The following is a 12,221-nucleotide window of genomic DNA, read 5'->3' on the forward strand; positions in this document are numbered from 1 at the left end:
CAACTGAGTATAACAAGTTCCTCACAGATTTCAGTAAGTGGGATGACTTTGGAGAAGAAATCATCTAGCTCCTCAAAAAGCATTCATCCTACTATTTTGACAGTGCCTGAGGGGTCTGGTCAAAGCCCAACTGTGGCACAGGAATGACAGATATTGTACCAAAAGATTCTCTGTCCTCATGATGGTAAGTTACTATTGTTACTGTCTTCTTTACTATTCACTCTTAACGAAACACTGAAAAGTTTTCTTAAAGGTAACTTCCATTTTGGTGTTTGCTGATTGTGAATGTTACTGATTCCCAATTGCTTCTATCTTTTACAAAGTTTTGATAGTTTCCAAAACTGTAGTTTCCCTGTTAAGAATTTTATGTTTGTCTCTCGTGAAAAGAGGAACTAATTTCCTAATGGTTATAAGTTAACAGAAATCCTTATTACACTAATTTAACTTTGAATTCACCTAATATATATAGTCCAATAATTTAAAATTTTAATAATTTAATAATTCAAAATTATTTAAAATAATAATTTTAGATATTTTAATTAATAATAAATAAATAAATAATTTAAAATAATAATTTAAAATAATTTAATAATTTCAAAATTTCAACTTCCATAAAGGCCAAGATTTCAAATTTCAGAACCCACTATCATCAGTGTCCTCATACTTTAATATAGATTTGACAATAATTTGACTTAGAAAGATCATTTAATTGTAGCATAATAATTTCTTGATTTAAAGTTTCTATTTTTATTAAAACACAGTTTAAATTTAATATGGAGTTAACTGAAATTTCACTCCTGGAAAACTATTTGATAGATGTCATACTTTTTTGAAGGTCTCTATTTCCTTTTAAATCACTCAAAAATTGAGCCCATTTATTATGTTTTTAAAATTATTTTCAAGTTCTGCTTTTCCTTCTCAAAATTTCAGTATCTTATGCCTTTATAAATCATATGCCCTTTTTAATTTCGTCTTTTGTAATCTGAGCACCCTCTATTGAGGGTGCATGCACTTAATTTATTCCTATAACTATCTTTTTAAAATATACATTCTTGTTCAGTTCTATCTTCAACTATTATTTCCCTAACTTACTGGCCTTATTGTACAATTTGAAATTATTTTCACTAACCAAATATTTTCAACACATATTATTGTGTTTCTAATTACCCTAAACAACTGATTTAAATTTGAATAGTATCATTAAATCTCACTGACTTTCTGTTGCTTTCTCATTGTTTTTCTGGGAGCACTTTGTTATTCATTTTCAGTTGGGAGTTCCAATCAGGTTGGTTGTTTAAAAACACTAAACATCAGGAGGGTAAATAAACTCCAACTCTATTTACTTTTATTCTTTTCTGAAGATGGTCTAAAATTGCCTTATTCGGTCTTCTAATAATAAAAATTCCTTCCATAACAAACTTATCCCCATATTAAGTACAGTTTTTAAGTATGCCTTTGTTCTACACTAAAATTAAAACCAATTTCACAATTGATCCAACTGTTCTGGAGAGTAATTTGAAACTATACCCAATGTTGACCTGAAAACTTGTTGAAGAAAGGCAACATGGCTAAATGCATACATTTTATGATTTAATTAATTAATTGATCAATTCCCCATAAAGAAAACAGTTACATAATGCATTATGGAGCCAGAAATGTTCTGGCTGCCCAGTGCAGAAATCTTCTGGCTTATATACATTTTGCCGTGAGAAAGGAACTCTCCTAGTTGAACAAATCATAAATTTAGTAAGACAAGACAATTAACAAAGTAATGTCAGTTAAGTCTTGAGATTCCAAGCTGGGTAAACATATGTCTAGGTGACAAGGAAGGAAATCCCACCACTAGTGAGTGGCAGGCTTCCTGCCCTAAACAGATAACTGACACAGGAAGGGCAAACAATGTTCAATAGAAATTATGACCTAAGATGTCTATATTTTCTTTACCATTATTCAAGATATGTCATAACATAGTATGTGTCTATAGATAATAAGATACAAAGGAAAGACCCATTATTCAAGATATGTCATAGGTTAAAGGTCTCCAAGGAATGCAGAGTCAGCTTTGGCTGGCTTTTGCTGACATAGGAAGAAACTCTGTGAGTTTACTTCAGAGAGAACAAAGAGATTATTCCAAAATTTTATATTAAACATTATCACCAAAGAGCTATAAAATTGTGCATACCCTTTGGCCAGCAATGCCACTAGTAGGTCTGCATCCCAAAGAGATCATAACAAAAGGAAAAGAACCCACATGTACAAAAAATTTATGGCAGTTCTTTTTGTAGTGACAAAGAGTTGGAAGTTGAGGGGACGCCCATCCATAGAGGAATGGCTGAACAAGTTTTCATATATGAATGTAATGGAATACTATTGTGCTATAAGACATGATGAGCAGGCACATTTCAGAAAAACCTGGAAAGATTTACATGAACTGGTGCTGAACAAGTAGAACCAGGAGAACATTTTACACAGAAACAGCAGTATTTTTCAATGATCAACATTTGATAGACTTGGCTCATCTTAGTGATACAATGATCTAAGACAATTCCAAAAGGCTCATGATGGAAAATACTGTTCACATCCAGAGGAAGAACTATGAATTCTGAATGGAGATTGAAGCATACTATTTTCACCTTTATTTCTCTTGTTTTTTACCTTTTATTCTGATTCTTTTTTTTACAACATGACTAATGTGGAAATAAGTTTAATATGGTAGTACATATATATCAGTTTATTTGCTGTCTTGGGGAGAGGGGAGGAAAAGGAGGGAGGCAGAAAAAAGCTTGGAACTCAAAATTTTATAAAAGTGAATGTTGAAAACTTCCTTTACGTGTTATTGGAAAAGGGGAAAATGTTATTAAAATGTTATTAAAAGGGGAAAAACAATTTCACATATTAATATTCCAAAACTTCAGTCTTTGAGATTGGCTAACAAAATTCTTCAAGCTTAATTAGCAAATGTGTTTTTTGTTTTATCTTCTCCATTGTGAAATTATTTAAGCTCACAAGAGCTTTAATCTATTTTCTCCTATACTATTTCCTAAGTTTTAACACTTTAACATTTTCACACTTCTCTTAATTCCTATTTCGTTTCATCTCTCTTGAACATATCTCATGATTAATAAAACATTTCTTAAAATTCAAACTACATCTTTGAATCAGTCCCTAGTCATTTTAAAGGTGCTATTAAGGAATAACTGTTCTGTAGACCAGTCATAGGGTCATCTAAATGGGTTTCTCACGCTTCTCTAAGCCACTGAAATGAGTTCCACCTCAATTAGTTTGAAAGATTTCTCTATTAATGACAAAAAATGATTTAGTTAAAAAAATGTAAAGGCAAAAAAAAATCTATTTTAACCTTGTTCTGCCAGCAAGAAGCTTTAAAATGAGCTAGGTGGCTAGCTGGCTGAAAATGAGGAACTATCAATTCCACTGCTGAATCTCCCAGGTCTTGACAAAATAAAAGTAAAGAAAATGAAGGAAAGAAAAAAGTAGCCTGTGGATAGAAAGTTAAAATTATGGCCATACAATTTTTATGACAAGAGAATTTCAGTGCTCCAGAGCTTATAAATTTAGACAGATTAGTCACAAATTCAAGCAGTCCCTTGGTCAAATCGAGCACCCTTCTTAAAGAAAATGAATTTAAGGTAAAACAGGGAAAACTCACTAATGTTCAGCTCAGAGAGACTTACCTCAGGTTTAGATAATTTGGATGCAGACAGCGAGGGGGAATCCAACCTCCCAGGGCTAGTGTCTGTTGGGGAGCTGTTGGTGAAAATTCAACCTGATGTGTATTTCCTTTTTGGATCTCTTTCAGGGGGCAGCCCGAAGAGGCTGAGACTCATACATCCCATCTCAGGATGCCATTAATGTGTGAATTAAAATTGTCCAACCTACAATAAAAGAGACTGAGACAGAGCTCTTAGCCATTGTCACTTTATTAAAGAGTCCATGGTCCCTCTAATGAACTGGATCTGAGATCTTTCTCACTATGTCCTCTTCCTCTAGGACCTTGTTTTTATAGGGTTTGATACCCAAATGTGCAAAAGAGGCATGGTGAATTCCAGAATCTCATTGGTTGATAGATTTTGCTCTTGCAGGCCAAAAATGACATATCAGTGGGTGGTGGTGGTGGTGGTGGTGGGGGTGGGGGTGGTGAAGCATGGGGCACCTCCATTGGCTAAACTGTCATAAGATGGTCATTTTCCCTTGGACAAAAGAGAGAGGTCCAGAAGTACAAAAATATTTTGGAGGATTTTCCATTTAATTAAGTCACCTCCACCAAACTGGGCTTGGTCGCCATAACAAGGAAAAGCAAGAGTGGAAAGCCTGTAGTTAGCTTGTTACAATCTGCAGCTCACAGTTCTAGGACCTAATATAAAGAATTTAAATCACTACCCCAATGGAATCATGCCAAATTAATTGATACTTGTTGGAATAGAATTGGGATCCAAATGAATTATTTCTCACACGTTGGAAAAGGGTTGTGTGGAATGTAATGTGATATAATCTGTGAAATAACTGACCAGCATATAGCAAGTAAATCAAATACACGCTGCATTGGGGGCACTATCTAATTTGGGGGTATATAATCCCAAGTCAGAAGTGGATCCTTCTAGCTAATGAACATTTATAACTAAAATTTATCAAGTGCTTTAAAATTTAAAAATGCATTATATTCCTGATATATCATAATCACCATTGTATAGGTGAGAAAACTGAGGCTAAGATACAAAGGGATTAAGTTACTTGCTGATGGTTATAGAACTAGTGTCATGGGTGAGAATTGAACCCAGGTCTTTTTTACTCCCAAGATTAGCACTCTATCAACTATAAACACTTATTCTTGGTAATGTTTGTAGTGATAAAACATAGTCTGGAGCCCCATAAGTTATGTCTTTAGCCCTGCAGAACAAATTTAGTTATTTTGATGTAGATGGCAGATGTGTTACTGTGCTTTGTTGCATAAGGGAAGATTTTAGGTGTCATTCACAGTTTAGTTAAGTATAAGCAAATAAATTATATAGTTTTTGATAGATGGCATGGACCATTGTTGAGAAGCAGCATGGTATATTGGTTAGAATTCTGGGAAATAATGGGGCCTTGGCTTCAAATCTCAACTCTGACACTTTCTACTATGTAAATACAGACCTTCTGAGCATTATTTTTCTCATCTGTAAAATTGGGATCAGACTATCTGTGGTACCATGATGAGGACCAGATGAGATAACATATCTGAAGTTCTATGAAACCCTCAAAGTACTACGTGTCAGCTATTTTTACTAAATCAATTACCTATTCACTTAGTAATGTCTTATCACTGAACATCTAGTTGAAAAGGCTTGAGATGAAAATCCCAATCAGTTACTTTGAAGCAATTATGTACTGTCAATAGACTGCATTTAATATCATCTATCTTGGCTTATTTTTTCTGTCTTATATTTCTCCTAGACTGGAAGAAAGCCAACTGATTTGCCTGGCCTAGATAACTCCTTCTAGCTCTGAGAGCTATTATTCTATGACTTCTTTTTTCTGTCAATGTCTGTGCCCAATTTCCTGGAATTGCCCAGATAGACAGTGATGTTGGGAGCTGTCTCTGACACATCGTGGCCACACAACACTTAGATCTGGCAGTTCAAACAGGGTGAATTCACTTGTTTTTTTAGGGCACAGAAAACAATCAATTCATCATCTTTTGGCATCAATATCCTCTTAAGGCTTGAAGGGAGAGGGAGAAGTAGATAAAATTTTTGATATCAATTGGTGTTTTTGTATAAGAAAAAAAAACAATTTAACCAAGGCCTACAAAATTTTTCGTAAATACCGTATTTTTATGTAAATCATACCTCTATAAAAGGATTTGCTCTTCAAACCCTCAAAGTCTGTGCTTTGATTTTTCTCATTTCAAGGCAGATTTGAAGAAGAAAATTAAAACAAACAAACAAAAGAACCTTCAGCAATATCAAGGGGGCACCTGTTTTTCTGTTTACATGATGGAATAATAATTAAAATGCAAAAGCACCCAAGTAACATGTGCAGAGCAGATAAATTCCATCTGTGGGTCTGGTGGAGGAGCTGAAACTTATGTGAGGATTGGATTATATTTTCTTAAGTCCGGCTATGTTTGTGACCTCTGTTCCTTAAGCAGCTTCAGAAACTAGGAATTTTAAATATGTTGGCATTGTTATCATGTATTAAGATTTAGCTGAGAAATAAAATATCTCTTTTAGGACTGCTAACATATCCTAACCCACTTAAACTTCCAGCCCTCTTCTTCCCACAGGAAACTGATCCATGGACCTTCTGATCTGGACTTCCAACAAAAATACCCTCTCTCCCTGTCTCTGTATGTCTGTCTATGTCTTCTCTGTCTGTCTTTGTCTCTCTGTCTCACTCTCTCTCTCTCCCTCACCCAATGACTTTGCTTTGGGACTCCCTGATTTACATCCCATCCAACCATCCACCCACCTAGCCCAGGCATATCTTCATATTCCCTGGCACTAGAGAAGGTGTGACAAACTCCTACCCAATGGATCCACTCATAATCCTTCATTCTCTGTGATTGCCCTTCAGGGCTACTTCTCTCCTATAAGTATTGAATTCTCTTCAAGGGAAGAGACTTTATAGAGTGCTGGATCTGAACTCTCCAGCTACTTTCTCCACTTTCCATTTGCAGCTCTGCTTGGTTTGAACTTCAGGCATCTGCCATTTCCTCCCTGCCCTTTCCAACTTCCTTTTATGTGTTGTCTTTTCTTGAGGGCAGAAATTGTCTTTTTCTTATTTACTTCCCCAACACATAGCACAGTGCCTGACACCTAGTAGGAATTTAATAATTGAATTGAAGAGAAGTGAATCATCTCTCATACTTTTGCATTTTTATCTCCAGTGCCTTGCCCTGTACCTGAAACATAGTAAATACTTACTAAAGTCTCATAGATCAATTCATTTATATTACATGTACATAGCTCTTTTTAATTTAAAAAGTGATTTCACATACATTGTTTATTACTTTAATAAGCATTTATTAAGTTCCTTCAGGATAGAGCATTACTATAGGTGCTTAGGGAGATATAATTTTCAGACTGTCTTTTCCCTCATGGAACTCACAATCTGGTGTGGTTAGGACAAAAATTGATACAAAAATATTCCATGATAATCATATTGAAAGAGTACAGAAAAAGTGCTATAATAGGTTTGAGGTAGAATGAGGAGCAAATTGGGGAATATTTCTTAGAGTGGCATTTGAGTTGGGCTTTTAAAAATTAGCAGAAATTCAGTAGGCAAAGGGTAATAGAGGAGATTCCAGCCATATAATAAAATATTAGCTAAGGCACAGAGGTGCGAGAGTGCTAGACATCTTTTGAGAGGCAAAGAATAGCCTAATTTGGCTGGAATATAGAGTACATGAAGTATAACAAAATGAAGAAAAACTGGAAAGATAGGTTGGTGTCAGGTCATGGTGGACCTTTTATGTCTGACGAAGTATGAATTTTATTTGTAGGCATTAAGGAGTCACAAACATTTTTGGAGCAGAGAATGATTATTATATTTAAGTATATCCCTCTGGGATATTTCTATTTTTCTCTTGTATTATTGGGTTGGGTCCCCAGAGAATGTCTGCTGCTTTGGATTTTAAGACTGTCTTAATGGGACTATATTCCTAACACTACATCTTATAAGCCCACACTAGTATGCTTCCCATTTATAGTCAACCATTAGATAGGGTTACAGCAAAGTTACTTAAATAAGAAATCATAACACTATTTTCATCCCCCAAAAGCAGAGAAACCAATAAGGAAAAATTACATTCTGGATCTGATCCTCACTAACGTGAAAGAACTAGAAGGTGGAAATGATGGGAAACCTAGGAGGAAGTGATCACTCCATCCTAGAGTTTATGATACAGAAAGAGAGGACATCTGGGCATAATTTGACATACACCCTAGATTTTTAGAAAGCAGATTTCAAAAGCTGGAGAGGAAAATTAAGTAAGATCCAGTGGAACTAAATAATTCAGGGGAAGTCAGCCTAAGAAGTATGAGAGCTGCTAAAACGAAAATTCTGAAGACACAAAAAGGAAACAATTCCAATGAGGAAGAAAAAAGGTATTTGTCTGAAAATACCAGTGTGTATGCACAGGGATCTTGCTGAACAATTTAGCTTTCAAAATGAAATGTACAGAACATAGAAACAAGGTATCAGAGAATAAATATAAAAGACTGACAAGGTCCTGTAGAAATAGTGTCAAGAATGCTAAAGCTTAGAATGAGTCCACTATGTTTAGGTAGTTAACAACAATAAAAATTGTTTTTCTGCTTTGTTTTGTTTTAACTATAGCTGGAGGGGGAAGAGTAGGATGAAAGAAGGGACAGGACCTTTTCTTGGAAGTAAGTAACTACAACTGAGAGAAGTCAGAGCTGCACAATTCTTCCTCCTCAGGAAAATGGCCTTAGTCTGTTGGCCAGCAAGGATTTATTAAATGCTTACTGTCCACCAGGCACCGTGCTAAGCCCTGCAGATACAAAGGCAAAAAAAAATAGTCTCTACCTTCAGGGACTGTATATTTGAATGGGGGAAATGCCATGTAAATAACTGGCTACCTATGGAAAAGCACCAGTAAGAGGGGAAGAGGGAATGAAAAAGGTTTCCTGCAAAAAATGGAACTTGAACTGAGAATAACTAGTGAAGATTAAAAAAAGTGCATGTTCTGTTTGGGGAACTGCAAGTAGGGTCATGTAGCTGGAGAGTAGAGAGAGGGAAGGGGAGTAGGGTGTCAGAGGAATAGTAAGGAGGAGTCAGGTTTGTATTGTGGAATGTACATTCCCCCATATACACAGCATCTATGTAAGGAACAGGCTTAAACTTAGAAAACAGTGGGAGGGAGGAACATGTATAAGATATATATGTGGCAAAGGCAACACACAATTCCTGGCACTAAAGAGACTGGAAATTCTCTCTTCATAATTCATTTTCTCTCTCTGCAGTGTCTCTGCTGGCTGGGTCATTCAACCTGGGCTCTCAGGGTCTACTTTTCTCCCAGTGCCAGTGTGTGCACTGTATTTTCTGATTGTGGTGGGGGTCATGCTCTGTGAAATATTTCTCCCTCAGGTGCCATATCTGTATTCATGTCTGTCTGTATTATGACTTCTCCCTGCTTGATGCATTATCCCTTATTTGTCCCGTAGGTCCCCTTCAAAGTTATATGGCTGATTGAGGGCTGGGAGGGGGATGATAGGGAAGAGAGAAAAATTCCCTCCTATCCCATAAAAGGATCTCTCATTGGACTACTCAGAGCTCTGACTACTCTAATCTCCTCGGGTCTTAGCTATATAAAGTTTTCAGAGGTATAGCCAGTTTATTTCTTAGCCAATCATATCCTTCCCTTCTTGACTGAATCAGAGATGGTTTTTTTTAACTTCATAATGGAATCAGGATCTAGGTGAATTTCATCATGTGAAACCAAATCCTGTAACAATATCAATTGACCTGGTAGGTGGGTAATCACATCCTCCCTTCCTTACAGTAAGAAACCAGATTCACATACCTGACTCTGTTCCTCTAATTTCTTACAAAGATGAGATACTAAAGTAAAATTTTTATAGAGGAACTCTTTATTGGTTATGAGAGAATGTCAGCTTATGAGAGTGTGAAAAAGATTATAGGGGTAGGATATATTCTTAACCTGCTAATAAAAAACCCTTGTAATTTTAGCAGTTAATTGTGTGAAAATGGATATTGTTAATTGTGGGAGAGGCTAATCTTTCATTAAAGCAGATTCAGAAGAACTTCTGCTGGAAACACTGTTGATTAGTACTTTAGGCAGGTGTACCTCCTGGAAAGAAGTACTATGACACGTTGCAAGAATGATAACAGTAGGATTATAGATTGAGAATGACAACAAAACTTTGAGGCCATCCTACTCCGACGTCCTCATTTTACAGATTAAGAAACTGAGGCCCAAAGAGATTGAGTGATTTATTTAACATCACAGAACAGGGATTTTTTAAAAACAGATTTTAGTGCGATTTATTGTTTTTACATTGCCTGCATTTTCCCCTGTCCCTTCCCTTCTGCCTCCCAGAGAGCCATTCCTTATGAGACTTTTTTTAAGAGAAGAGAAAAAAATCAGTATCAAAAATATCTGACATGCTGTTCAGGGAGGTGGGATTCTAAAGTCCAAATCCAGGACTTTTCTCCCTGTACAACCTTGCTTATAATCAAAGTAAAACAAAACTGAGGGGCTGTGCTTTGGGCCTACCCCTTCTTTCTGCCTTCAGCCTCCCCAACCGCTAGGCCTATGGCTCATGAGTCAGGTAGGAACTGGCCATAATAGAAAGTTATTTATTCTTTATTGTCAAGTGGCTTATTGGAAGCTCTAAAGGACACTAGACCTTGAACTCAAGCATGACAAAGTACCTAATTTATTTCAGTTTCCATGGTTGTCTGAGGTCCGTTTAAAGAAACATCCCCTCTTCAAACTGAAAATAATGTTACCATGTTCAGTTTGTCCACCTTCAGCCACATTGATTTTGTACTAATTGTCAGTGCTGGGAAACTTGCTTTTATCTTCTGCTGCATGTAGTAAACTCTTGAAAACAGCAACAAATACATTTTTTCATTGCTTTTTAACTTTGATGTTTCTTAAAGAACAGAGGCATGTGCCTCAACTGGCCCCCACTGCAGTTTGGGGGGAACTTTATGTTTGAGTGCACAAGCTGTAATGCATCAATCAGTCCCCATCAAGGCTTGGGGGGAATCCATGTTTGCCTCAATGGGCCCCCATTGAGGTTTGAGGGAATTTAGGGGAGTGTACAAGCTGTGCCTGTCTTAATTGACCCCATCACTGGCCCCAGTGATTATGGTGATTATGGAATGCTGAAGGAGCTTCTACTCCTGTTACCGGCAATCCTCTTCTGAGAAAACTAGACCAGAATAAAGTAAGATTATTCACCCCTTCTAAGTGTCTTTCCTGTCTGACCTGGCTAGCAAGCCCTCCTGTGTGCTGTGTTCATCTGTCTTAGAACTGTATATCTCCTCCAAAATCTGAGCACAGTGCTCTGAACACAATTAGCACTTGACATGATTGGTGTATTGTATTGGGTGGTGTAGAAGGTGGTTTGGTAACAAACTAGCTATTACTGTGTGGCTGGAACTGAGTGAATGAGACAAGAGAAATTCAATTTGGTGACAAATTTAAGGGTATTTAAGCATGTCTAAACAGTGGAGAAAGTGCTGGGTCTAGAATCAGGGACACCTGAGCTCAAATCTACCCTCAGACACTAGCTGTGTGACTGTGGATAAATCACTTTACCTCTGTTTGCCTCAGTTTCCTCAACTATAAAAGGGTATAACAGCACCTATCTTGAGGGGTTGTTGTGAGAATCAAGAGTTTGCTTAGCTCAGTGCCTGGCACATAGTAGGCACTATGTAAATGCTTCTTCCCTTCCCTTTCCTTTCCCACTTAGTGCTACCTGATGACAGAGGTACATAAAAGAGTTAGCAGATGGCTCACTCTTTTAATTCTCTTTATTCATAGTGGTAGCAACAATTCAGTGTTCTGGAGGACCCCAGAACTCTGGGCCCTTCCTAAGTACTTCTCATGGCTCTCTTCAAAGCTGGCTTTGCTCAGGACAAATTTATTGTACCTGGAATCCAAGCCTAGGACAGCAGGCATCTCTGTGTTTTGAATAAACTGATCCTAGCAAGAGTTTTATTACAACCATGCATGCTCCATGAATGTTCTTATTTTGTTAACATAGTACTGTTGTACAGAATTTGGTGCTTAAGTTTCTTGCAAAGGAATTATATTGAGTTCACAGGCTGTTGCTTATCTGTTAGCCCTGAAAATTCATTTGGAAAGGAATTGTGCTGGCAGGATGAAGTAGCAGGTTCATTATGGCTATGCCAAACCTCTCAGGATTTTCTCATCACTGATGATTATACTGTGGTGGAGGGTAAGGTGGGGATGGTGGTGGAATCATGTGGGCTGGGAGGAGAATAATGAAATGCTGGTAATATGCAAATAATTCACTCATTTGGCATGGAGATATATGGTCTGACTCAAGGTGGGAAGTCTAAGAGAAGGGTCCTGTCCTAGATTGAGTAAGGTTAGTAGTCCTTCTTAAACAAATGCCAAGAACATTTAGTTAATTAAAATATATTTATCTGGGCAGTGAGGTGATATAGTGGACCTGGAGTCAGGAAAACCTGAATTCAAATAT

The sequence above is a fragment of the Notamacropus eugenii genome, chromosome 6, assembly GCF_028372415.1.
Source record: "Notamacropus eugenii isolate mMacEug1 chromosome 6, mMacEug1.pri_v2, whole genome shotgun sequence".
NCBI classification, from domain to species: Eukaryota; Metazoa; Chordata; class Mammalia; order Diprotodontia; family Macropodidae; genus Notamacropus; species Notamacropus eugenii.